The 27,803-nt window shown below is 35.8% G+C and overlaps 1 protein-coding gene and 2 non-coding genes across 4 annotated transcripts in view; 2 read left to right on the top strand and 1 right to left on the bottom strand.

Moving 5' to 3' along the window:
- Nucleotides 1-27,803, top strand: part of LOC129243750 (sprouty-related, EVH1 domain-containing protein 2) — a 50,969-nt gene that overhangs the window by 7,617 nt on the left and 15,549 nt on the right. The window lies entirely within an intron of this gene.
- Nucleotides 4,716-4,909, bottom strand: LOC129246642 (U2 spliceosomal RNA). Its single transcript, XR_008582508.1, has one exon. It is a non-coding gene; the product is annotated as a U2 spliceosomal RNA (small nuclear RNA).
- On the top strand, nt 19,838-19,917 carry Trnal-uag (transfer RNA leucine (anticodon UAG)). The gene has a single exon. It is a non-coding gene; the product is annotated as a tRNA-Leu (tRNA).

Here is a 27,803-nt window from a genome sequence, read left to right as displayed (position 1 = left end):
TCACTCTGATTTGGGAAGTTATTACTTATATACTAAAATACAAAACTACAAAGTTTGATCGAAAAATTTTACAAAATGGCGGCATAGGAGACATTTTTGTAATGTGGTTTCTCTTGAAAGAGCTCCGCGGCACGCAGCACAGAGGGTGCAAATTTTAATCTGGAACAAAGAAACATTTTTTTTCTTAATCTAGATAAGAATAGCTAGAGAAACACGTAGGGGATTTAAAAAATATTTATTTTTGTGGAATTAGCAAGCATTTGAAGGAAAAAACCATATTTTGGACTAAAAAAACGGCACTTACATAATTATAACAATCGTTTAAATTAATCTATCGAAAATCCCCTACGCTCTTCTCTTAAGAAGGTTATTATACAGAAGTAGTGAAAAACTTGATTAAAAATATTTAAAATTGTTTGAGTAATGTTGCGTGCCAATTTCAGAAAACGTGTTTTGAGAAAAACGCGTTTAAAGTTTGGAAATTTGGAGAAGTCGTTAGGTAGCAGTCACTAACGCTTGGTTAAAAGCTTAAAATATTTATGAAATAAACTTCGGTAACGTACAAAACTTTTTGTTCTCTATTTTAAAAGGTTCAAAGAATTTTTTAAGCTTATAAAAAAAAATCAATTTTTTGAAATTTCTACAGTGGTGTTACCCCTTAAGAAAAAAAAATTAAAAAAAATAGATTTTTTGAAAATTCTAACTGTATATAACCCCTTAAATGATGAGTAACTGAAAGTATTTGACATTGTTATTAGGTTTTCATTTCCTCAAAATATGCAAAATCTCAAGGGCAAGTAAGGTTACTTTGTAGTCTCTCCTTTTAATTTATCTATTAATGGCACCATAAGTACTCAGTTTATTTTTCGATATTTTTAATTTAAAATAATTTGTAGGCATTTGAACGAATAATATAGGTAAAAGCATGGTAGAAAACAACAGACATTAAAAAAGACTTAACTTTTCTAACAAAAAAAAACATATATGCTTTCTTTACGATCAAGAATCGTTGAAAAGGCATCAAACCACTCAAAATGGCCATTCAAATATGCTTATATACATATAGTATGTACGTCTATTTGTATGTGTGTATTAGTGGGGCAGTTGGGTTTGTCAGTACGCCTTAGATATCATGGCGCTAACACGATGTGTCGCCCATCCAAATGAGTCACATTATCCACTATCCATAAACATACTGCGTCGCGGATCGGCTGTGGAAGTGCTGAAGTGTGCCATTGAAATTCAATAGAATGAAATCAAAAGCCACTTCCGCTCTGTATATGCCGATATCGCTTTCATTTTATTTTTATTTTCAACAAATAACGAATTAAAATTCAGAAAACACTTGAAAAGTTCGTTCGTTTGCGTACATTCATTCATGGTTGTTTCGGTCGTTAATCAAATTACGCAGAAGTTTACGAAGCCATAAAAAAACAAATCGGCACATTATTGGATTTTCGCCGCCAACGCTATGGAATAGACGACAACGACGCCTAAATTGAAATCGAATTATAGCTTGAATAGGAATATGATACGAGTAAGCTACAGCAATGACCGCCAGACAACATGTAAAATAATGCGCGATGGAGATCGCGTCACGCCAGTGCCCATATCCAAGCACTTAAGCTATTACAATTTCAATTTCGATTTGCGGACCGAACGTGATGCACTTTTGCTTGTTTGTGTGGCATGGGGCATTTAAGAAACTGAAAAAAAAATTTTGGTTTGCTCGATTTATCAATTTTATGCCGAACTTTTTAGGTAACCCAATAAAAACTGTTCATTGAACAAAACGATAAAACATATGAGAACTACAAAAGGTGCCATGAGGTCTTTTAAAAAGTTGAATATACCATTGTATTCCGTAACTTTTGAACACTAAAAGAAAAAAAAAATTGAAAAAAGAAACAAATGGAAATAGCAGAAAAAGTGGCTATAAAATTATATCTTATAGTAACAGCTGTAAAACGAAAAAAATCAAGAATAGTTTATTTTTTCTCTTCCAGCCATTTAATAATACGGAGGCATAAAAAGTAGAGGTGAAAGCTAAAAAAAGAATTAAGGAGTGTAGGCAGGGTGTCTGAAAAGAATGCCTATTGTGTGATATGTAACTAAGTATGTATGTGTGTATACATATACCATATACAATCGAAGGCGGTTGCATGAAGTATCAACCATCAACTTGTAATATAAGCTAACCTTTATTTCATAATCTATTGTGCCAGTTAGTACATACTAATTCACATACTGTAATACATAAATACATACATATTATGTATATAGATCATCTATTTGAAGCGAACGCCCTTGTGTTTATTTGATCTATTTGAAGACACATATATTCATATGTATGGATGCATGCATGTATCATACATATGTGTGCATGTAAGTATGTTTGTTTTATCGCGCGCACACCCACTACCATTCTGAGGTTTTCTCAATCAGCCGCGCGAAGCCAGCCAACTCTGCAAACAATCAGACAGTCAATCAACTTGCCAGTCATTCAATTCATTCTTTTTATGCGTGTTTTTTTCTTCGTCTTTACAATCATACAGTGACATCATTTCGTCCGTTTGCTTGCCCTCCAATTCATTCAAAAACATTTCTTTACTCTGGTCTTTGTGAAATACAAGCGAATTCCTTTGCTTCCCCAAAGCTTCTGTGCCTATGCCAACACTTAATTTATTGCTATTAAATATTTTATGGTTTGTATAATGAATAGTGTTCGACTTCTGCCAAAATCGAAAGTTTCATTCATAAACTTGTTTCCTATTTAAGTTGCGCCAATCTATGCACTCACACATTTTACTTTAAATTTATTTAGCAATTCATCGGCTATGCATATGAGTTTTAGCAGTTTCAGTTGCAAATGTATTAAATCGATAGGTTTCCAATGCTATTGATTGGAATAGTACTGTAAAAATTAGGGACTATTTTTTGTATTTTGAGGTTAATTTGAGGAGTTTGAATTGTATAAAGCCAAATAAATTCTGAATAAATATGAACAGCATTGTACCGCTTTTTACCGCTGAATGTTATTTGTTTATCACTGCGGGGAGAGCAATTGCTGCACTTGTCAGCGTAATCATATTTTTACAATACTTGCAGAGCAAAATGCAATGAATGAATTTTCATTTCGTAGGTTGGCGGACCTTTTCAACATTGTGTGTGTGTGTGTATATGTACAAATGCATATGCTTCCTACTCACTCTTAGTGCTTAACAGCACTATAGACTAGTTGATGTTGGTGTTATAAAGACAAAATTTCATTTCATTTTCCTTTTTTCACATTGTCATATTTCTTAATAGTGGGTGGCAGCGATAGTATACAAATAAATGTACCTGAAAGTTAATCGTACAAACTATTCATGCGCTGGCGTTTCGCTGTTTTCTTTTCCCTGTTACAAACCCCCTACGCAGGTCTTATATTTTCACTATCATTCAACGTCGTGTGTTTGATGGCATTGCTTTTGTACAAAAACTTGATGGAACGCGCCATTGTTCTTGTAATCTAAATCCTCGAAACTTGACATACACACATGCATTCACTTGCATATACACACTCGTACACTCAGGTGTTCATTCATGATTATTGTAAAAGTTTATACAAAATATATGTACATACTGGTACAGATGTGTGTATGTATGTATGTGCGATGAGTGGGTCGGTAAATTCGTGTAGCAATCGGCAAATCGTCTGGGAAATGTTTTGAGGGTTTGTCTTCGTTCGCTCTTAACATCTACACACATTAATTTGTGGATGAATATGTGTTTATAGTGTGTTTGCCTACGTAAATATATGAGTGAGTAGTGCACTTAGAGAGAAAAATTGAGGAGTTTTTAGCACAAAACTATCGCATGAAAGGTATGATCAAATATATACATGAAAATATATACTAATGTACACTTGTTTTCATATTTTGGAAAACTTTTAATCAGAATTTTCAGAAAAACTTCGACTATGCAGTATAATAAAGAGCAAATTCGAAGTGACTCTAAAATCGCGTTATTTTAGAATTTTTTTTTTTCCGGGCGGTCGTGTGCATTTTCTCCACATAAAAAAATTCCAGCCCGTCCTTTGTGGAAGAAAATGCATAACACGTGAACAAAATACAAAAAAAAAGTAGGGAAACTCAATGCGAGTTTGTAGTCACGTTAACCTAACACAATATTATTAATACACAATTCAATGGATTATAAGACTGCATACCTAAAAAAAGACTGCAAACCAGTAAAAACTAACTAAAAAGTTTGAAATTTTGATGAAAATTGTTTGAATTTTTTCACATTATGTACAATGTATAAAACTTTGACATGCTTTGTTGCAGTAAAAAAAAAAATACCAGTCTAACGGTTAGACGCGATAGAAGTGAAACCTTCCGTAAAACAAACTGAGAGAGAATGAGACGAAAGCAGCATTAGGAGTGGGATAATTATAGGTTCATTATAATATTGCTATAAAGTTCATATTTTATTTTCTTCATTTTATTATTATTCATCCTCAATGTTTTCAATTTCAACAAATGATACGAGTGGTTTATGATAGATAAAATATGATACAAATGCTTTGGTTTCGATGTTGTCAAAAAAAAATACCCAAACGGACCGAAGAAACAGACTTACAAATTTCTTCCATTTTCGTCTACTTGTATTCATATAAAAATTTATGTCTCTTCCTACCAAAGCTAAATTTATTAGTATATTTCTTCTTGTATTTATTCAAGGCCGAAATCCCGGCGGTACTGCAATACCGGACCAACCCGTGGCAGAGGTGGAGCAAGCCCCTAAAACACTCCGCCCATTTCCAAAAATCAGTTTAACATTTGTTGTCCTCCGATGGAGGATCTATCAGATGTTAAGCTGATAAGAACAGATACCACACTACCTAGTCAATAGATTTTCTAATAAACCTTTTGAGAATTACACGCTCACAACACAAAAATTAATGTACGAAATATTTATACCGATTCACTTAAACTGACTTTCAGTATCTAAACCAAAAATAGAAAAGCCAAAAAACTGTTTTCAATAAATAATCAGAAATGTCCTACAATGCAAATTTCAGAAAAAAAAAATTTTTCTTGCGATTCGAACCAAGAATTTTCGATCGGAAGCTCACATTGCTAGCCGCTCGGCTATCGCGCCATGCTGTCGGTGCTGGCCTAAAAGTTATTTAGTTCGTCGCTACGTTTATATGTAATATTCGTAGCCAAGAAGGTCGCTTTTTCGTTTCACTTTTTCTCAAATCACTCCCAACGATTCTAAAGAAGTTTTCACTTCAAAAAATAAAATTAAAAATATTAAATAATAAAATATTGTTAACACATATCCATCTACGTGCATACTCCCATGCATACATTATTGTTCAAAAATTAAAAACTTTCTAATATACATATATATTTTGATAAGTTCTTTTTATTAAATAGATATTTTTAATTATACTACTTAGATAGTTGAAAACTTGGAAACATCGAAAGCAAATCGAATTTTTCGCAACTTCGTAAACAATTGCGAAATTCAATAATTTGACAGTTCAATCAGCATTACATATGAATCAACTCATTATTATTACATAGCATTAAAAAATATTGAATTTATTTTTTTAAATTACCACCTTACTTGTCTTCAACTTCAAAATTAGTTCTGTTTACTATATTTTTTAGTCTAGACCAACAGAGTGAGTATCAGTAAATTCTTAATCAACATCAACACATAGCGGTTATTTCTAAATTTAATTCGAATTTAAAAAAAGCGAGTTTGCAAAAGTATTTGTTTAGTCATTAAATCTTCTTTTATCTACATATTTGTCAAAAGCTTCTTTTTTGCCAATAACAAAGATAAGAATAAAGAAACAAATACAAAATATATGCTATAACGTCGATTTCTTAAGATAATTCGGATATTAAAAAATATGTATTCATATGGATGTATAAATGAAGGTGCTAAGATTTTGGTTAATACTGTATATATGCGTGTCTACATTCAAGTACCCCACACCTTTGTTCAGCTCGTTTTTTGACACAACACTTCGTTTCGGCTATTTCAACGCTCTCACTGCATTAGTTATTGGCCTAGGTAACCTATCACTCACATCCATTATTTACCATCCACCACCCTTGAACCGAATTGCCACATCGGTTAGGCAGTTGTTGGTTGTATTTTGCTTTTAAAAGATGGAGTAAAGGAATTTTTTTGTTGTGTATGGAGCGCGAGAACGTAAGTTTGTGCAAAACGTGCGTTATGAGGAGAGAGCCAATGTGATGCAGAGAGTGTGCGCTGCACATTTTGAATGTAATGAAAAAAGAAGAAAACATATTTATTTGGTGTTTTCTTTTCAACTTCTGTTGGGCAGGATTGCTTGTGACACTTGGAAGTGGGCAGGCGAACCTCTCTGCTATTGCTTTAAGGATGCATATACATTCTTATACCTATATGCACTAATTTCAAAATGAACACAACAATGGTGAATAATTAATAAAACAGAATTTGAAAAGTGTGTTCAAAATTGATATGAATGAATACGCGCACATGCACAAATATATAGTCATTTATATATGTAAGTATACTTTTGTGCCTGGATTTCGCTCTCCAAAGCCGGGAGAATACGAGATCCCGAAATGAAACGAAAAATGTTCTTGCCCTATTTTCCATATGCATATGCACATAAGTAGAGAGCAAGATTACTCAACAAATTACTCCGTAAAGGAGATCTTTGTACGTAAGTATGTATGCCAACTCAATACAAACTCTCGTTTTTTTTTTTAAATAAAAAAGGTTTTATTTGTGTTTTTAATTTCAATATATGTAAATAAGCCTTCTAGTGGCAGGACGACGCTTTTTTTTTTTTGCTAAAAGGTAGTAAAAGATATGAAGCAATAAAGTTAAAACAACAATGGCGCATATTTTGTTGTTGCTTGATTTTTCTTTAATATAAAATTCGAAATATTCAGTGGCGTGTATTTTGTTGTTCCTTGAACTCTCCAGACAACAACAAAGTAAAAAGTAAACAAAGTTAGACAATTTAGAGAACAAAAAACTATTAAAAATTCGAATCAGTTGCGATCTACTTCTACTATTTTGTGGGTGTGCCTTGAATGATATATATTTCGTTTCATAAAGTGCGTGCGTTTCTATAGGAAAGAGCAAAACTATTTATTGGGAAAAGTAATCAATGATAAGATTACCTCTTGAAATGCACTTGTTTCCACTTGTTGGGTTTTCAAACAACCCCACCAAGCATAGTAAAGTCATTATTCTTCGTCGTCATCTCATCATTTCCAAAAAACCCCACCAAGCATAGTAAAGTCATTATTCTTCATCGTCTATCTCATCTAACAGTTGTCCCAGAAAACAGGCTGCTTGGACAGGGTGGGACCAAAATTAGTTGTTGTTGCATGTGTTACATGCCAGATATATTATATGTTAAGTAGTGTGTCTGAGTCAATTTTGGATAAGTAGGAGCTCAACCTGGCTACAAAAGGTAAAGGTGAAAAACAAAATTGCGAGAGTAACTTCGGCTGCCATATCATCGGTAACTTGGGTTTGTTTTCTCATACTCCTCCAATCATTCGTTATTCATACGGCACCGAAGTACGATGGAAGGAAGGTGCTGTGATTTCTTTCGTATATTACCAACACAGTCTCAGTTACACCAGCCAATCAGCAGATTCTTTGAAATTCACTGAGAGCCGGTTAACGGTTTGATCTTGACGACACCACTAAAAATCTGTTCACCATTGGTGTAAGTAGTGTGAAGGTATTCCTTCTTTCTCATTAAATAGTAAGGTACTTATACTTGATTGGAGACAGGTAGGTAGGTAGGTAGGTAAGATGGCAAGAGTACCCCAGGTACACTACAAGTAGCACTTATGTGCCGTTTTGATACCAAAATGTGGACCACTACCTGTCAAAGGATTTAGGGAGGAGAGAAAACCGTCTACAGCCATCCAGTGCTGTTGATGTAGTGGAGGAGAGAAAAGGGATCTAGGCTGGAGAATTTCTTCAAGTCATCCCCAAAGGACACGCTAAGGAATCTCAAACGTCTAGCCGCCAGAGCCGGACATTTGCAGAGAAAGTGTTCCACAGTCTCTTTCTTTGCAGGATCCCCACAGCTTCTGCAAAAGGGGTTGTAGGGAATTCCAAGCTTCTCCGCATGAGTACCGATCACCCAGTGCAATGAGTTTGGAAATTGAATGGCGGGGGATTCCCATCACCTTAAGCGTTCTGTTTCTATTGTATTGAGGCCATAGTGCTTTTGAAATAGCACACCATGAGACAGACCTCCATCTGTTTTGCGCTTTTTTTAGAAAGAAATTGTGTAGTTTCCCTTTAACGACGGCCAAAGGGATACCGATGTCTGAGAAGGGGACAGCTGGAACCGGTTCTGCCAACCCCTTCCTGGCAAGCTCATCGGCAATTTCATTTCCCTCTATATTCCTGTGCCCAGGAACCCAGATGAGGGAAATGTTTCCTGAACGTTCGAGACGTTTGAGTTCCTCCTTACAGGAGTTCACGAGAAGAGAGCTGTAATACGGCGACGATAGTGCCTTGATTGCAGCTTGGCTATCGGAAAAAATATTAACACGTTCACGCCGGCGCTGTTATTCATGGTCTTCGCCCACAGACGGCAATGTTTACATCGTAAAAATAAGTACAGAGTGGGCTGGTCTCTAGGCTTTTCAATTGAATTTAATTCAACTGTAAATTAAAGATGGAATACTATTTTTTAGATATTTTTTATTGGAATGATTAAATTTTTCTATTGGAATGATTAAATATTTTCATTGAAGGCTGGACACGATTTTCTTCAAACAAATGTGCGCGATGGACTATATAGTAGCCCATTCTATCAATACAGTTTTTGAGTATATTTTCGCGGTTTTCTTGACTTATCTCTCAAATGGCAACTTCGATTTCATGCTTCAACTCTTGAATCGTCTCTGGACGATTGACGTAACATAAGGGAGGGGTCTAGGGTTTGAGCATTTTTTTAATGAATTTTTGAGACTTTGCTTTAGAGATATGAATAGTGAAAATGTATTTAAACTTTTTGTACATTATAAAGCATCATTTCAACAATATTGTACTAAATTTTTGTAAGAAAATATCGGGAAATAAGCCGGTGAGGTAACTTTTCCGAAAACGCCTTTTCCAAAAGGTGATTTGCGGTGACTATCGTATCTAGTTGTAGAATCACCTGAAATAAAAAAAACAGAATTATTTGGTTAAATTATCACCAAAACCTCCCCCCCACTGGCTCCGATTTTTTTTTTTCATTTTTACATTGCCAGCGCGTTTTTGAAGCAAAAAGTGCGATTTTCACTGATTTTTTCGCTGTATAAGTGGAAACCGCCCTTAATGTAAAACAAAAAAGTGAAAAATCTCTCAGTGGGGGGAGGTATTTTATATATAGAAGTTGTATACCAAATTTGAAAAGGATCGGTTAAATATTGTTGAAGTTCTAATAGTCACGGACTTTGAAAAAGTGGTTTCGAGAAAAACGTAACGCTCCGCTCCAAACGCTCGCAGCTGTCGCAGAGGAGTGGGGACAAAAACGTCTATAACTCCAAAAGTTTTGCTCCGATTGAGCTGAAATTTTGGGACAATATTTTTGAGATGATTTACTATAAGAAAAGGCTATTTCCAAAAAATCGATTTTTTGAAAGTCAAACCCTAGACCCCTCCCATAAGCTAATGGAAACAATTAAATCGCATCTTCTAGACGTCGAATTGATATCAACGTTTCGGCTTATTACTCGACTTTCAAATATTTACTAAATTTTCCACCTTTGTTCAAACAAAAAGTGACCCGAATTATAAATCACTCCGTAGGAATGTTATTTTAGCTGTGAAAGTAAAAAACAAAACGATATTTCCAATCAATAAGCATGCAATTATTTTATACATTTTTAAAGTTTTGCTGCCTTTATTCTCTTCATAATCTACAATATTTTCTTTATTTGTTAAATCGTTCATTGTTTCGTCCACCCATATTACTTAAATTTTTATTCATAAATTTGCACGCTACTCGTGCATTTCGTACATTTGGTTGTATTCTCGTCGGTATCATTCAATAACTTGTTCCATTCATAATACCATACAACAAGCAGGTCACCTAGATTCGTTTATTTGTCCTGCCTCGGTAGTCATTTTATCAACGACTAATCTACTTGCCATTTTTTCTTCGCTCATCAGTTTGTCCGTCCATTCACACAATTATTTTTATATATTTTGAATAATATTGTACTTCTTTTTTTGTGTTTGTGGTGTAGGTGTGTTCTGTGTGGAAAAGGCTGGGCTGCTGATAGTGGCACTTCATATTACACCTACATACGTATGTATGTATTAACTCGCTGGTTGGTTGGTTGGATGGTTTATTTCTATGCCTGTTGCTGCTGTCGCTGCCGCTGCTGCTCGCTAACTGACTTGCCGCCTGCCTTTTCCGCTGCTTACTGACGCTATTACAGCAATCAAGCAGCCCGGACGTTGTACATTCATTCAGCCAATTCTTGTGTTTGCTTGTTTATATACATGCATATGTATGTAGTATATATAGCATACTTACACATAAAAAAAAAACAAAAATACATATCTAAACTATGTCAACGTTGCCTTACTGTTGCAGCACTGAATGAAGGTCTCCAACGACTCACCATTTTACCCTCATTCAGAGGAATATTGATTTTTGTTGAAGAGCAGGGGTAGTGATCGGATGAAAGATTTTACTAACTGTAAGAATAGCACTATTTAATTATAAATATGAGAATAAATTAGAATATTGATTATAACTCAATATACTTTGGAAATAAATTTTTATGGCTCTAAAACTAATTTGTTATCTGCTCTGTACCAAGACAATCCAGCTTGCAATTAAAGCTATTTTTAATTATCTATTTATTTTATTTTTAATATTTATGGTGCTCACACTCAACAACGTATCGTAGTCCCTAGCTGTTACCCGTAGGATACACACATTTTTTTTTTTAGTTTTTTCCAATTTATTACATCTGTCAACTTTCGGCACTTAGTAATTTTTATAAAAATGATGGAAATATAAGCGAAACATTAAGGGGTAACACCACTGTAGAAATTTCAAAAAATTGATTTTTTTTTATAAGCTTAAAAAATTCTTTGAACCTTTTAAAATACAGAACAACAAGTTTTATACGTTACCGAAGTCTATTTCATAAATATTTTAAGCTTTTAACCAAGCATTAGTGACTGCTACCTAACGACTTCTCCAAATTTCCAAACTTTAAACGCGTTTTTCTCAAAACACGTTTTCTGAAATTGGCACGCAGCATAACTCAAACAATTTCAAATATTTTTAATCAGGTTTTTCACTACGTCTGTATAATAACCTTCTTAAGAGAAGAGCGTAGGGGATTTTCGATAGATTAACAAAAACTTGTATCTTCTGTTTTGATTTTATTTATTGAAAATACAAAGTTTTATGTTTCTTAAAGTGAATTATAAAAAAATGTATGCGAAATTCTGCTTACATTCCTGGCATATTTTTATTTGGTGCTCACCGCATAAGGCCGTATTTGGCCGTAATTGTCTAATGGAGCACCATTGGTTTCAGTGGATTTACCAAGATAAGGGACTTGCATTTATTACATATGGGAGGTTGAATTAGTTTTAAAGGTAAGGTAACACTTCCCAGCCAAGCGTTCCAAGGTATTTTTTGACAGGTTGAGCAACATGCGGCCGAGCGTTGTCATGTTGCAAAATAACCTTGTCGTGCCTTTTTACCGTTTCCGGCCGTTTTTCTTTCAATGCCCGGCTTACACGCATCAATTGCAGTCGGTAACGATCCCCCGTGATTGTTTCGCCCGGTTGGAGCAGCTCAAAATATACGACGCCGACCTGATCCCACCAAATGCAGAGCATGATTTTCTTGCCGTGAATATTTTGCTTGGCCGTCGACGTTGATGCGTGGCCGGGCAAACCCCATGATTTTTTGCGTTTTGGGTTATCGTAGTGGATCCATTTTTCGTCGCCAGTCACCACCCGATGCAAAAAACCCTTCCGATTTTGTCGCTCGATCAGCAATTCGCTCGTAAAAAATCGCCGTTCGACGTCGCGCAGCTTCAACTCGTACGGGACCCAATGTCCTTGCTTTTGGATCATTCCCATCGCTTTTAGACGCTTGCAAACGGTTGATTTATCAACGCCCAATGATTCAGCAAGCTCTTCTTGGGTTTGGCACGAGTCCTCGTTTACCAATTCCCCCAATTCCGCGTCCTCGAACTTTTTGGGCTGACCAAGACGCTCCTTGTCTTCGGTGTGAAAATCACCACTTTTGAATCGTCGAAACCAGTACTCACATGTTGAAATCGACGGAGTATGGTCTGGGTAGGCCTCCTGCAGCAATTCACGGGCTTGGGCTGTATTTTTTTTCAAATTGAAGCAGAAAAGCAAAGCTTCCCGCAAATTGCGTTTCGACGGCACGAAAGTTGACATACTCGGAGCACGAAAACACTGCGTTGCTTATACTTCAGCGAAATGACAGATACTGATAAACAAAGCCTAGGGATGAGGCTTTGTCATGAATATATATTCAGTATTGCCAACGCGATAAAGTGATAAATAGCGCCATCTGTGTGTCACCTTTAAAACTAATTCAACCTCCATATTTTGTCGCTACATCACATAGCATTACAATCTTTATACCATATTTGTTTGGCTTGTTTGGCATATACATGCGGAATGGGCACCTTCCCCGGAAACCTACAATCCAACAAATGTAACATATGATCCTGGCTTGTAAGACTTTGTGCAGTTGTAAATGAAGATGTCCCATATCATGGATATTGGAGCAAAAACCGTTTCTTTCATCCGTTCTTCTCTTGTCAATTGATTATCGAACCTTAGGGCGTTTATCAAAAAGTTAAACCTGTTACGGCTCATGGTTGCTTTGTACCTGTCGCCTGAGTAATTGGGGTCAAACACTACATCCGTGGTGAGAAGATTATTTTTTAAAGTTGCGGAGAGAAATATAAGTCCAAGCAAGGCCTTCAGTTCACAAAGATTTGTATCTGAAACAGTGCAGTCTTTGATTTTATACTTTTCTCGTAGTTGTGCAATTTTTTCGTTCGTTCTCAAAAGCACTTCGTTTAGTATTTCGTCGTTAAAAAATAAGCCAAACGCATCGATGGGTTCGAGAGCATCCTTGGCTCCTGGATATGGACCTAGTTTATGTTTTATTTTAATAACAGTGTTTAAAAAACATCCGATTTTAATAATATTTACCTGGTCGAATATAAACAACATTCATAGCCATTGCTCTTCCGCTACTACGATGCACTGGATTGCTACTCCAAACATGACCATTCCTTCCCAAAAGTGGATTAGAACTGGATACATCTTCAGTGTCATTTAGTTGTAGCTGCACAGTTGGTGCTGACTTTTGTTTTTTTGCCGGGGGACCTTTATTTTTTTTTCTCAGATGCCATATTTTGAGCGGACTCCACGGCTTTCATCAGTTCCTCTTCAAAAGTATTTTCCTGGAATTCAGCAGAGTACTCTGGATCCTCCAAACTATTGTCACTGCCAAAATCAATCCTCTTCAAGGTTGTCCTCAGTAAAGCTTACATCGCTGTCAATACTGTCCAGGAGGGCTTCTATTTCTGCATCCGCAAGGCAACGACTTGAGTTTTCCATTATTTTCTTTTACTTCTCCCGCACGGAACACAAATTTCATTTACAAATATTTATACGCTAATAACAAGACCACGTAAAATTTACATGCACACTTTTTTTTGTAAAGAACGATTAAAGCTAAACGCGAAGTAACAACCGATTTATGATTCACTTGTTAATGCAACAATAAAATAAAGGAAGCACTACCAAGAGGTCGTAGCGATAGCGCCGAACGGTAGGTTAGGTTAGGTTGAAGCGGTTGTCCTGTGGGACACACTCAGGCTCATAGCCCATTGTGATGCCGCGTGGGGAGCTTGTCTCTATCTCTCCTAAAACCAGTGTGTCTTTTTCAAAAATTTTAAAATATCTCTGATTTCTATAGTACTGAGGTCTTCTAGCTCATTCAAAAATTGTCTACCCAGAATAGTAAACCGAACGGTAAAGTGTAACTGACTTTTTTTTGCGACATACACGTAAAATTTACATATATTACGATTCTAGGGTTAAAGTACATTTCTTTCTTTTCTCTTTGTTGTTGTTGTTGAAGGGGTTGAGTATTTCTACTGAAATAATCCTAATTAGCGACCAGCACCGTTTTAATACCACTGTTCTCGTGTGATGATGTCTTGCTTTTTTCGTTTTTTGTCAAATCCTTCTTCTAAGTCAGATCCATTTTGTGAGATCCAAGTATAGCAGCAAATTCTTTATGTCGATGTGCGAGAACTCATTAATTTGCTGTAGGAAAGACTTACCGAAAGAGCGAAGTCGTGCCCTAGCTAGCCCTGGACATTCACATAAGTAGTGGAAAAGACCTTCCTTCATCCCTTCCGCTTGACAGCTTCTGCAGATGGGATTGAAGGGGAGGTTGAGTCTGGCTGCATGATCCCGTACCTTCCAATGATCTGTAAGGATTGCAGTGATGCGTGAAATGTTTGGTGGAGAACATTCTAACAGATCATTCGTCCTTTGGATTTTGTATGACGGTCATGTGTTTTTTGTTGTAGTACATGTAGCTAGTTGCTTCCACCTTCTTTCGACTAAAGCACAGCAGTGTGAAGCAATGGACGCTTTTATTGTGTTGAGTGAGGTGGAGACTGCCACTAGTGCTATGTCTAGTGTCGAACCTTTTCTTGCTAATACCCCTCTGCATATAAGAATGACATGACAAAAAACGTAGAACAGATTGATATTTATTTTAGTGATGAGTATCTGCTAGGGCTGTCGGAGTTATTCGTTTTAGTCTTCGTTTTTGCAGTTCCGCATGTGGAATTTTCAGCATTTCTTCGTTTGTGTGTGTTAGCAGTCTGTGAATATGATTTGTGCTGCATTTCCGAATGACGTCTTCCATAAATTTAGTTTTGAGGCCCCTGTGTATATCGTCATTGTTTATGTACCAGCCTGTGTTTGTGATAGTCCTTAGGATTTTTGATTGCAGTGGTTGCATTATTTTAAGGTTTGACTTGCTTGCTGTTCCCCATAGCTCGATACCTTATTTCTAGATTGGAGTTATATGAGTTTTTTTAGATTAACAATTTACAATACACAATTAGGCAATACAGGTCTGCGGCAAAAATAAGCATATTTTTGAAAATTTTATTAAGCGGTTGGAGTGAATTTTTTTTATAATCTGCTCGATAAATTCAAGGCATTTATTTTTTGAATATATTATCCGGTATATGACCGTCGCGGCTACGAGTTACATGACCCATTCGAACACTCCAATTTTTAACTACTTTTTCCAATAAATCTTTGGCCGTATGCCGTCAATGGTGGCTTGAACTCTGCAATAAATCGATTGTTAGGTGCGCTGCATGCCCAGTTGCGCCGTCTTGTTGGCACCAAATGTCTATGTTTATGTTTATTATGTTTGGAAACAAAAATTCAGCCAGCATGGCTCGATAGCGCTCGCCATTGACCGTAGTGGCAGCTTCTTTCTCCTCTCACAAGAAGTAAGGGCTGGTGATGTCGCCAGTGCTCTATAAACTTCGCGTATAGATTTTTTTTTTTTTTTTTCAAAGTAAATTTGCACAATTTGGAAACGTTGTTCTGCAGTTAAACGATTCATGTTTACTTGCCTAACCTTATTGAACAGATATGCCAACACACTTCGCTTTTCTCAGCTGTAAACAGAATTGGGAAGGACCTCTCCGAGCCGTTTGATACCAAACGAGGTTTCAGAGAGGGTGACTCGCTGGCGTGTGACTTTTTTAACCTGATGTTGGAGAGGATAGTACGAGCCGCAGAACTTAATCGTTCAGGCACAATATTTTATAAGAGCGTACAATTGTTTGCGTATGCCGATGATATTGACATCAAAGCGAATGGCTTTGGTGGTGAACGAGGAGAAAACGAAATACCTCCTGTCTTCAAACAAACAGTCGGCGTACTCGCGTATCGGCACCCACGTCACTGTTGACAGTTATAATTTCGAGGTTGTAAAAAACTTCGTTTATTTGGGAACCAGCATTAACACTGATAACAATAACTTGTCAACAAGTGCTACCTCTCTCGACGAACAAAACTAACACTCTACGAGGCTCTCATCATGCCCGTCATGGCGCAGAAGATGACGACATCCAAGATGACGACATCCGATGAAGCGACGCTTGGAGTGTTTGAGAGAACGATTCTGCGTAAGATTTTTGGACCTTTGCACGTCGGCAACGGTGAATATCGCAGGCGATGAAACGATGAGCTGTATGACCTTTACGACGACATAGACATAACCCAGCGAATAAAGATCCAGCGGCTACGTTGGCTGAACCATGTCGTCCGAATGGATACAAACGCTCCGGCTCTGAATGTATTCGATGCGGTACCAGCTGGTGGTAGTAGAGGAAGAGGAAGGCCTCCTCTGCGTTGGAAAGATCAGGTGGAGAAGGACTTGGCTTCACTTGGTGTGTCCAACTGGCGCCGGTTAGCACGAAAAAGAAATGACTGGCGCGCTTTGTTAAACTCGACCAAAATCACGTAAGCTGTTAACACGCCAATTAAGAAGAGGAGAAGAAACCATAGTTATCGATACTGAAAGTTCTCACATGAGTTTTATGTGAAATATAATTAAGAATATATGTAACTGCGAGCATGCGAGTTATGTGTCCGGCTGACGTAAAAAATGTAGTTTCGAGAAAATATCGCTGTAGAACACGATTTTTGGTGGGAATTATCAAGAGGCGTGAAACATATTTTTATTAAATAACTAGCTGACCCGGCAGACTTTGTACTGCCTCATCGATAAATAAAAGACTTAAAGACATACATGTCAACTGCAAACTGATGAAAAAGTCGTTGACACATCAAAATATGATTTACTTCACCTTGACGGATCATGAGTCTGTATGAATAGAAATTCATAGCACTAACTTTTTTGTTGGTTTCAGCATCTGCAATCAAAAATGATAAATGTTAAAATTGTTACTTAGATGAATTGAATTTAAAAATATAATTTAATCTTGTTCAATTCATTTACCTGTTACTTGATTTACCATTTTGATATTAAAATGGTATCCATCTTCCCCCTGCCAGAAGATCAAAGGATATTGTAGTGCATCATAACTCCTGTGTGTTTCAGATACACGTTTTAAATCACTATTCCTACGATGAAGCACAATATCTCTAGATTGTAAATTTTCTCCCACAATGACAACAGCCACTTCATCAATGGTAGGTGAATTGAACCTTCTTGTGTGTTCACCGGCAGGTGTTTTGTCAGCTCGAATAATAATATTATGGCTATCAGATGGCATCCGATCCAATGCTATTTTGAACATGTTTACTAAATTGTTATAATGATGAAGAAACATTTGTAATTGTTGGACAATGGTTTTCTTCACTGTTGGATTGTGAGCACAACGATTATTAATTTCCGCATCTGAATTGCCCATAAAATAAATTTGTATATTAAAAATTGATGATCAGCATCAGGTAGTGGTAACAGAGTTCCCAGTAAGTGATAAATTTGTCCTTGTATCTGTAATTTTTAAAAATTTGTCCATTAATTAATTCCGATATATATATTTTAGTACAAACTTGAATAATATAAAAAAATATTCTTATATAATACCTTGAAAGTGGGCATGAAATTGTCTTGTATAATATGTGTAGCACCAAATGATGTCATCTGAAAACAGTTGTTATATTTCTGAATGTTGGTCAAGAAGTGCTTAGAATCATTTCCAATCCCAGAAACTAAAGAGCGTAAAGGATCTGGTGGTGGGACCAATTATGGCAATTTTACTTTGCCTTCAGCACAACATAATCCAGTAGATTCACCAGTGTATTTTAATGCCTTACAATATTTGCAAATTGTTTTCATTTCCCCAATTGTTACCGATTTGTCGGCACAATAATCAATTGTTGGATCATAGTGGAATGCAGCTCGTTCAAGAATCACAGGAGCACTGCGTCTGCGGATTCGCTCAATTTCATTATGTCTAGCTTGCTGTTGTTGTGTTTGATGTGCACGAACTCGTTGCATTCTTAGCCTATCTCCTACATTGTTACTCACTAAAGAACGCAATTCTGACATAGCAATACGACTATTTTCTTTATCTGTCTGTCTCTGGTCATCAGTGCGGTTAGCACGTGCGGTAGCTCTTCGCACATTTGATTGACTACGACGACCTAAGTCAGATCGTCTTCTCCGGGGCATCGTAAACTGTAATTAATCAAAATGAGAAAATTTCCCGCTCATTTAGCAGTAAATTGTCACTATCACAAAGGATCACCAAAGTAAAGAAAGTTCTCGCGCACGTAGCCACAAAGATAGATATAATATCGTAATAATACTTTTTTCCGTGCTCTGAAATGCGATCACTATTTATGAAAACAAAATCTTTAAATTCCGCATTTTTTAACCAACTTATCTGGGAACAAAACTATTATGTACTTACTTCTGAATGACAATTTTGTCTCGTTCGCGATTCACTTTCACTTTTGTTTAGTTTATCCTCCAACGCGCACGACTTAAATTTTCTTTTATTTTTTTTCCACAATTTTATATTTTACAGAAATCTTCTTTTTTCAACACAACTTAAAAAACAAAACTACATCGACTCATACATTTTATTTAGAAAACGTTTGTATGGGAAATAGAAAAATGCTGTTTTGAGGATTTTCCCGGCAATTATTCGAATTTTTCTCACTTTTTAAACCTTCCCTAGACCTCCACGAATAATTCAAGACCAAGATAAGATAAATCCGTTCAGCCGTTCTCGAGTTTTAGCGAACAGCAATTGATTTTTATATATATAGATAACATAGAAAAGTGTACATGTCTGTGGCACGGAAACTAATGTAGGATCCTCGTACTTTCCTCGTCTGTTTTTAAGAAAACAATGTGATTGAGGCATATATTCGTATGCATGAAATTGATTTGATATATATATTTTTTTTTATTTATTTTTTTATTATTTTGTTTTAATTTTTTGTTTTTTATTTTTTTTATTAAATTTTAATTTTTTTTTAATATATTTTTCAATTTTTTTTATATTTAATTTTTGTTTTTATTTACTTATTTTTTATATTTTTTTTTAAGTTTTTTTATATTTTATTTAATTTTTTTATTTATTTATTTTTTATTTTATTTATTAATTAATTTATTTAAATTTAAATTTTTTTTATGAATTTATTTATTTAGATTAAATGTTTTTTATTTATTTATTTTGTTTTGTTTTTTTTTTTTTTATTTTAATTTAATTTCTTTTTTTGCTTTTTTTTGTTTTGTATTTTTATTAATTTGAAATTCTTTATATTTTGAATTGGAAATTTGCATATTTTTCTTGCAAATAGTTTCACTCCCAAAAATGCTTATGGATTTAAATAAACATATCCACACATACATACATACGCAAAACATGCACGATTGCCATACCACACGCTCGCTACTAGTCGGCGCTCACGCTTTTCTTCAACAACCTTTCGCGAAATTCATTCATTCATTTGTTCTGCACAACACAAAGCATATTGTGAATGAATTTCTTCGTCAGAAGTGTTTTGCACAGTTTGTCATTCACGATAGTTGTTTGCGAGCTGGCATACGTTTGTTCTGACCTTCGTTCTTATGTACAGAATGCGATGTTTGTGTGGATATATAGATATGTGCGATATGTGCGTAAATTTTGTTCTCACCATCGAGTCGGGCATAGTTGCATAGTTGAGCATAAAAACGACATTGGGCAGCGTTTTATTTGTAGGCAGCGTGGCCGAGCGGTCTAAGGCGCTGGTTTTAGGCACCAGTCCGAAAGGGCGTGGGTTCGAATCCCACCGCTGTCAGTAAAATTTTTATTTTTTTTTATTTGTCGTATTTTTTGGGAAATTCCATTAAATAAATATATGTGCTATGTAAATAGCATTTCAATGTTAGTTGTGTTTACTATATTTTATATAAATTTGAAAATTTAAAAATGCATATCTATCTGTGGTCGTACGGCACAGAGTTGTGAGTCGAAAATGCTTCAATAAACAGTCTTAACATAAATTCTTCCTATAAATGTAGTTTAGAAATAAAGATAATAAATAGAAAGTTAGAAAATTATGATAACCGTTTCGTATTTAGAACGTTTTTTTATCTCAAGTCGACTTAAGCTGCTATCGTATCCGACCACGACATTCAGTTGTACATTACAGTAACGACCCGGATTTATATTGGGCCAATGACTGTTGCTTCAGCAGTATTCCCCGTTCATGTAAGGGGAGTGTTTATGCGGCTACAACAACAACAACCACATATGTGTGTTAAAACGGTAGCCACTTTCGAGAATGTTCATAAAAATAAATGCAGATTTGGAGTTTCTTTCCTGGGGTACTGTACACTAGAAAGGGCTAGTTAACTGAGGCGGCGGGCCTTCGTCGGGAAAAACCCGCGTCCTTCTCGTAACGTAGAACCGGCTGCCATGTGAATGGAGTTTCTTTCCTCTACGTTTCTTCTTCTATATAATTGAATAATTTTTTATTGCATACAATTTTTTATTTATTTTATTTTCATTTTACGTTTATTTCATTTTATTTTTGTAAATTTTATTTGTCTTATTTCGTTATATTTTATTTCATTTCATTCTCTTTTATTCAAGTTTTTTAATTTTTTTTTAAATAATTTTATTTTATCCCATCTTAAGCTTTATTTACATAAATTAAATTTTATTCCGCTTTATATTTATGTATCAAAATATTTATTAGAAATTGCATTACTCTGTACTTGAGATGTGCACATATGTATATTTGCACGTACATACATATGTATACATAGTTTTGTACATTTTTTCATTCATGCACTTGCGCATCTAAATTTTCATTGATAATTTCCCCCTTTCACAATTCTAGACATGTTTGTACGTACGTATGTATGCGTGTCGATTTGGCTAGGTATATGACCATGATGAGGCTTTAAGCGGAGCAGCAGCAGCAGGCTAGCCCATTCTGAGCATGGTATATAAATTTATATATGTACATGCACACATGACCATGCACATAGTCAATAATCGAGCAATACCTCCAATGGCTGTTCGCTTAGCATTGACAATATTATCAGGGGCACACGCCTCTTTTTTTCTACAATAACATACCTGCTATGTATATGTACACTATTGCACGAATATCCCATTGCAAATATCTATAATGCAGAATAAACATTTTAAGGTACAAAAAACTGCAATGTAATGTATTTCATTTAGCAAGCAGAGGGGAAAATAATGCAATTAAACACAAAAGCGCACGATTGAAAAAAAAAAATTGTAAAATACTTGGTTATTTCTTTATTTTTATTTTAGCAAGCTGTCATCTCCAATGTCATCTCCTGTTTCAAATAGTGTTGACAGATTGTGGGTAATTTCGCTATTCTAGGACTATTTTGCAACAAAAATTATTAAAAGGGGAAAAGGGGCATTTTTTACATTTAAAGAGATTTTCTTCTAACATTTTTATCGATGCACAATTGAACAGAACTCAGTTTCCATAATTAATTGTTCATTGTGCTCACTCGTACTGTACTATCAATCAATATTTTCATTTGTAATGTACTTGCATGACAATTACTCGTGTACAAATCAATATAAAGCATATGCAAGAAATATCTTAAAGTCTAATTTTTTACAATTCCGTGGAAATTTGATTAAAAATTTAAGAATGTTTAGCTTTTTTGAAAAGGTTTGACTATAATGATAACCAATGTTATCGGTCATGAATGCGAAGAAATCTTGTAAAATTTATATTTGGAGGATAGATTTTTATTCAAGAAAGGTCTTGGTATTTTTATAAAGATGCTGTTTTTTTTATATAAATGCACGTCTGCTTTTTCATGATATTTTTGAAGAATAGAAGAAAGAATAGCGTTAAGCTTTAGTGATAGTCATTTGAAGCAAATTTATTTTATGTATTAAATTGTTTAAAGCTGAATGTCTAAATTAGTGGCGCACGTTGGGTAATGTGCAGAGAAATTCACATTCTGGAGTTGCCACAGTCAACGATCGTTTCATTTCTAAAGATATCGATTGACATTGATTTTCTTGGAGTAGACGAAAAAAACAGTTCGTTTTTCTTGACACTCAGTCATCAAAATGGTATTCACTTCACTTAAGACGTAAAGAAAGAAATAACAGATTAGGGTTGGCTAAAGGGAAAGCGAAATATTATTTGATTTACTTCTCGAATCCCCAGTTTTCTTATATGGCTGTGTTTCATGGATGGAGCATAGAGTATATCGTTTGCTTGCAAGAATGACAGATTACCAGACGGTAGTGATGTAAAAATTTGGTAAATAAAAAAAAAGAGAGCAGCGTAGTACGATAAATTCACTCGTTAACAACAATGAGAGTGGAAAACAATACATCAATAAAATAAAAACAAATGCCCAATTAGCTAGCGAAATACAGAAGATTTTCTAGGTTGCAGTGCCTCTCTTTTACTGTGGTATCCAAAGTCTTATGTTACTCCATGATGGAAAGAATAATGAGATGGCGCCTATCGTGGTCCCGTTACTTTGGTCTCAGCGAATTTGACAACGAGTTACGTGATTTTAGCTCCAGTATGGCCAGATTACCATTTTCGTAACTTGGTTTAGCATTTCTTTGTTATTTAGTCTCGGAGTTTTAGTTCTTTCTTCATGACATTTTTCTAGCCTGTTCTAATTAAAATGTAATGTTTATAATGTTGTAAAATATACATTTTTTAATAATTAGTTAAATAAATCACTCAGTTTTATTTAACTTTACTTTGTTTTAACAGCTGGTCGCATTGCGCGCAATTGCGATTATTGTTGCTGTTCTTCTCCTTCCAGCAGTCAAACCTCTCTCTCGTTAGTGCAGTGTTGCCTAGCTTTGGATATAAAAACGCACTAAAATGCCCATTTAAAGAAAATAAAACCCCCAGTTTTTATTAAATCACGTAAAGAACTTTGTATGCGTGACAAATTGTCTTTAGAATGTGCGTTTTTTAAATGAACGTGTTATGCTTATGTACAATTCAATTTATGAGTTTTTTTGTTAATCTAGACTCTTTTGTTAAGGGAACGACTTATTTGCTATATTTGAGGTTATGTAACTAGATAAGGTACTCTTTTTGTAAAAATGTCAGTATGGTTTCTTTAGTATTTTCTGGTATTTTGTGGCTTATTTTTACAATAAATACATCTCTTGATACGCTATGTCCCACTAAGGATTGATGGCCGGAAGAAACGATTATACCTCTATGGTTTTAATCCGCATTCAGTAAATTCAAACGCCTTTTAAAATGTGTAAAAAGGTTTTCAATCTTAAAAAGAGTTGAGAGAGGGATATTTTTTAATATTCTTGCATAACCTTAAAAGGAGCAAAAAATTAAATTCACACTTTCAAAATATCGAATTTTATAAGAACCAACTAATTTTCATTAGCACTAATATCTTCTCAGAGTGGCCTTTTTTAACCTTCTTTTGTATAATAATACAGTTTTTTTTTAAACTTAAAGTTTCGGTAGCTTTAAATTAAAAAAAAAAAAGAAACAAACACGAAACTTCAAAATTTTCACATTTTCGGTATAAAAAAGCACTAAATTTATTGCGAAGAGCAAATGGTTCGTAATACTGAACAACTCGGAAAAACGTGACGTCACGTACTCTCTGATGGGCGCAATCTTCTTTCCATCATTCTTGATGTTACTTATCTTTACATAAAACAAATATTAAGGGGTTAGGGGTAGTCAGAATTGTCAAAAAATTGGATTGATTGAAATATTGTGTGAACATTTGAAGTGAATTCGACAAATACTTTTCAAGTTATTCAACAATTAACAAAGGGCGCTTGGGCGCTCCGGTGCGCGATAGAAAAATTTCAAATGCGTTTTTCTCAAAACTATGTTTCTTGAACTGGTGATCACTGTAACTTAAGAACCGCTTGGTGGAATTCAATAAAATGTATACTGCTTTTGAAAAACATAAAAACTCGTGACTGAGCGAAGGATTTTTTTTTTCAAAAATTTTGATTTTTTTGAAACAATCAATTGTCGGTTTTTTACTTGGAAATCTGAAAAATATTTTCTGCGGCCGCCATATTGTTAATTTTGAAAAAAAAGCTTCGATCTGGCATAAGATTATCTCGTAATAAAACTAATTTCTCTTGTCCGATTGATTTTAGATAGATCACCATGATGATCACCGCAAGGGGCTTCTGGAGAAACGGGCTCCACACAAACAGCGATAACTTTTATAAATTATTAATTTTTTTCGTTGAAATTTTGCTTAAGTCAAGTCGAACATGATGTTATGCTTTTATTTTTGTAAATATTTGCTTTGTATATTTTTTGTATATTTTGACTAGCAAAAAAAAAAAAATTATTGAAAATCATAATTTTTTCGGGCCTCTGACTACCTCTAACCCCTTAACAATAATAAAACCAAAAACAAAATTTATCCTCTGTTGATTTCGTTGCTGCAAAGGCTATAACGGCTTGGACAAATTTCGCCGACAGAAAATTAGAGCGAATTTCATTCAATCCATCTATGCACAAATTTCGTATATACACATACATACTATGCACATATACATAAGTATATATGTATCTGCTTCACTTGCGCCCAAGCTTCCATTCCATCACATTTCTCGCCATTCATAACCACCACTTTCAAATTTCCCATTTCATTCAGCGAACACAGAACATGGCTGCATTGAAGTTACATAGAAGCAACGTTATGAAAATCCTTGAAATGGCAGTAAAGAAATGTTGAAAAAGCAGCAGCAGCAGTAGCAGCAGCAGCAGCAGCAGCAGCAGCGCCATAAGGAGAAGAGGAAGATTTTCAAGCGCTGAGCTAGTCAAATGCCACTGAGGAGCGACCACTGCCAATGCCATTGCCAAAGCCAAACCTATTTTTTCGTTACTCAGTATATAATCACAAAAAACTCCATTCATAAAGTTATAGCAATTTATTACGTACGAATATGTATTTGGTTGCTGCGCATATCAAACTCTCCCTTCCGTTCTCTCTCCAAACGCGCTCAAAGTTTCCTGTGTATGCATGTGAAATGTTTGTGCCTTTGAGAGTTTTGAAGTTGTACACATAATGTAATTTGAGTTTGTGCAGGACGCACGAAAGCGACAGGAAGTCGCACAGACACGAACACACTCAAAAGCATACATACATACATACATACATACATATATACGTGTATATTTGAATTTAAGCGCATACTCCAAAACTCCAATTGGAACAGCTCTTCCCCTTGACATTTGCCAGGAACTGGTTTGGCTGCAGCAAACTGCGCTGCCACCTGTTTGTGTCTACCTTTTTTCGTCAATATTTTACACATACATACATACGCACGTATATGGATATGTATTTGCAAATGTTTCATGCAACCAATGAAGGACATACTTGCAATAAAAAAAATGTGCTGCTGTTTGCATTTGTTGAAGGCTGTCTAGATATAATTTCTTGCCATGCAACAACGACGTTATTTTTAACAGCAGCTGTGGGTTTAAAGCGCTCAAAAGGGCCTTGCTTTAATTATTTGTTGCGTTTATATTAATTCTAGAAAAGTACTTCGTGCTTGTGTGATGAATGCCTGGCATTAACCTGTTCGCCTGCTGGTTTTATATAAATACTTATATATATGTATCTGGATGTACGTATGTATGTATGTGTGTATGTATGGTAAATGTCACCGTGGCAGATTTACACCAGATGCCAATGTTAGTGTATTTGTTATTGTTATTTTATTTTTTCAACATCCTGTTTCTAAAGGCAATGCTGGTTGCTCTGGGCACAGTCTAATCCGACCGGTTACTCGTACACTGGCCGATGATATTTTGAAGGACAGCTGTCATAAGTGTTAAACCGATGAGCGGAATGAGCTGAAATTGAGCACGACTATAGCTTAAATTATATGTACACAAACTTGTGTTTAAAAACTAGCTGCTGCTGCGGAAGAGACATATGGCCTCTGGTGACGATACAGCATGCTTGACTGCGCTTTGTATGTGTTAGTGCAGTCGGGTGGCGTCGTGTCACACATACTTGTTGTCGGTAAAAATCAAAAATTTTAGATATTAGCGTCAAGCACCCGACACGCACACATATAAAGTTCTTGTCAAACAATGCTTGGCCGTCACCAGAGGCCAATACAACTGTAAGTGCCTCATCGAATGTTGTGATCGCCCAAGCTTCTGCGCCATTCGTTAGGACGGGCAGGGTGAGAGCCTTGTAGAGTGTTAGTTTTGTTCGTCGAGAGAGGATCCAAAGTAGCATTTGTGGGCAAGAGAGATTCTTTGGATTTCAAGCCTGACATTGCTATCGGTATTAATGCTAGTTCCCAAATAAACGAAGTCTCTTAGAACCTAAAAACCATAGCTGTCAATCACTGACGTGTGTGTCGATACGCGAGTGCGCCGACTATTTGTTTGATGACAGGAGGTACTTCGTTTTGTCCTCGCTCACCATAAGACCTATTCGCTTTGCTTCCTTATCGAGTCCATCATCGGCATACATCAACAATTGTAGGCTCTTTTAAAAAATTGTGCCTGAGCGATTGAGTTCTGCGGCTCGCACGATCTTTTCCAGCATCAAGTTAAAGAAGTCAGACGACAGCGAGTCACCCTGTTTGAATCCTCGTATGATATCAAACGGCTCAAAGAGCTGCTTCCCAATTCTGACGACGCTACTGGTAACGACTGAGCAACGTCATTTTGCCGTATTAATTTTGCGGGGATACCAAATTTAGACATCACGGCTTTATAGGCAACTCCTTTTCGTACTGCCGAATGCAGCTTTGAAATCGACAAAAAGATGGTGTGTGTCGATTCTCCTTTCAAGGGCATTTCCCAAAGACTTGGCGTATTGTGAATATCTGATCGTTGGTGGATTTTCCAAGTCTAAAGTCACACTGATAAGGGTTGGTTTATGGTGGGGTTCAACCTTTCACACAATACGCATGCTAGAAACTTATAGGCGATATTTCGAAGACTAATCACGCGGTAATTGGCACAGATTGCAGAATCACCCTTCTTATGGAATGGGCAGAGCACACTTGAATTGCAATCGGCTGGATCCGATGCTTTCATCCGACCATATTTTATATATTTAGGAGCTGATGTATGCACCTTACCAGCTCCTCGTCGCCATGTTTGAATAGCTCCGCCGGCAGTCCGTTGGCTCCCGCGGCTCTGTTGTTCTTTAGTCGCGATCTCGCTATTCTCACCTCGTCATGATCGGGTAGCGGAACGAAAATTCCGTCGTCAACGATTGGGGTATCGGGATCTTCACATTCTCTGTGACATGCTCAGATGTCACTATTTAGCAGGTTTCATAAGTGTTCTCTCTATAATTTCAGTCGCTCCGGATGTCAGTCACCAGATTGCCGTCTTTGATCTTACAGGAAAACGCCTCGGCATTGAAACCTTCTGTAACCCGCTGAACTTTCCGGTAGAGTTTTCGGGCTTTTTTTACATTGGCCGGCATCTCAAGCTCCTCGCACTCCGTATTTCGGCTTCTCGTTTTTTCCTTCTGAGTGATAACAATTAGCTTTTGTGTAGTTAGTAGGCCAGTTGCTTCAGTTTCCAGACCAGTTTGTAGGAAAAGCCTTCGGGTCGGTCTAACTAAAGGGTTTTCCAATAAGAGGTGTTATTTTGATATTCAAAGAATTTAATTTTAAAATTTTAATATAGATGATCGGATGTTTATTTTATAAAGAGGAAAG

This window comes from Anastrepha obliqua, chromosome 4, assembly GCF_027943255.1.
Source record: "Anastrepha obliqua isolate idAnaObli1 chromosome 4, idAnaObli1_1.0, whole genome shotgun sequence".
Lineage (NCBI taxonomy): Eukaryota > Metazoa > Arthropoda > Insecta > Diptera > Tephritidae > Anastrepha > Anastrepha obliqua.
This window is presented reverse-complemented; position numbering and strand designations above follow the sequence as displayed.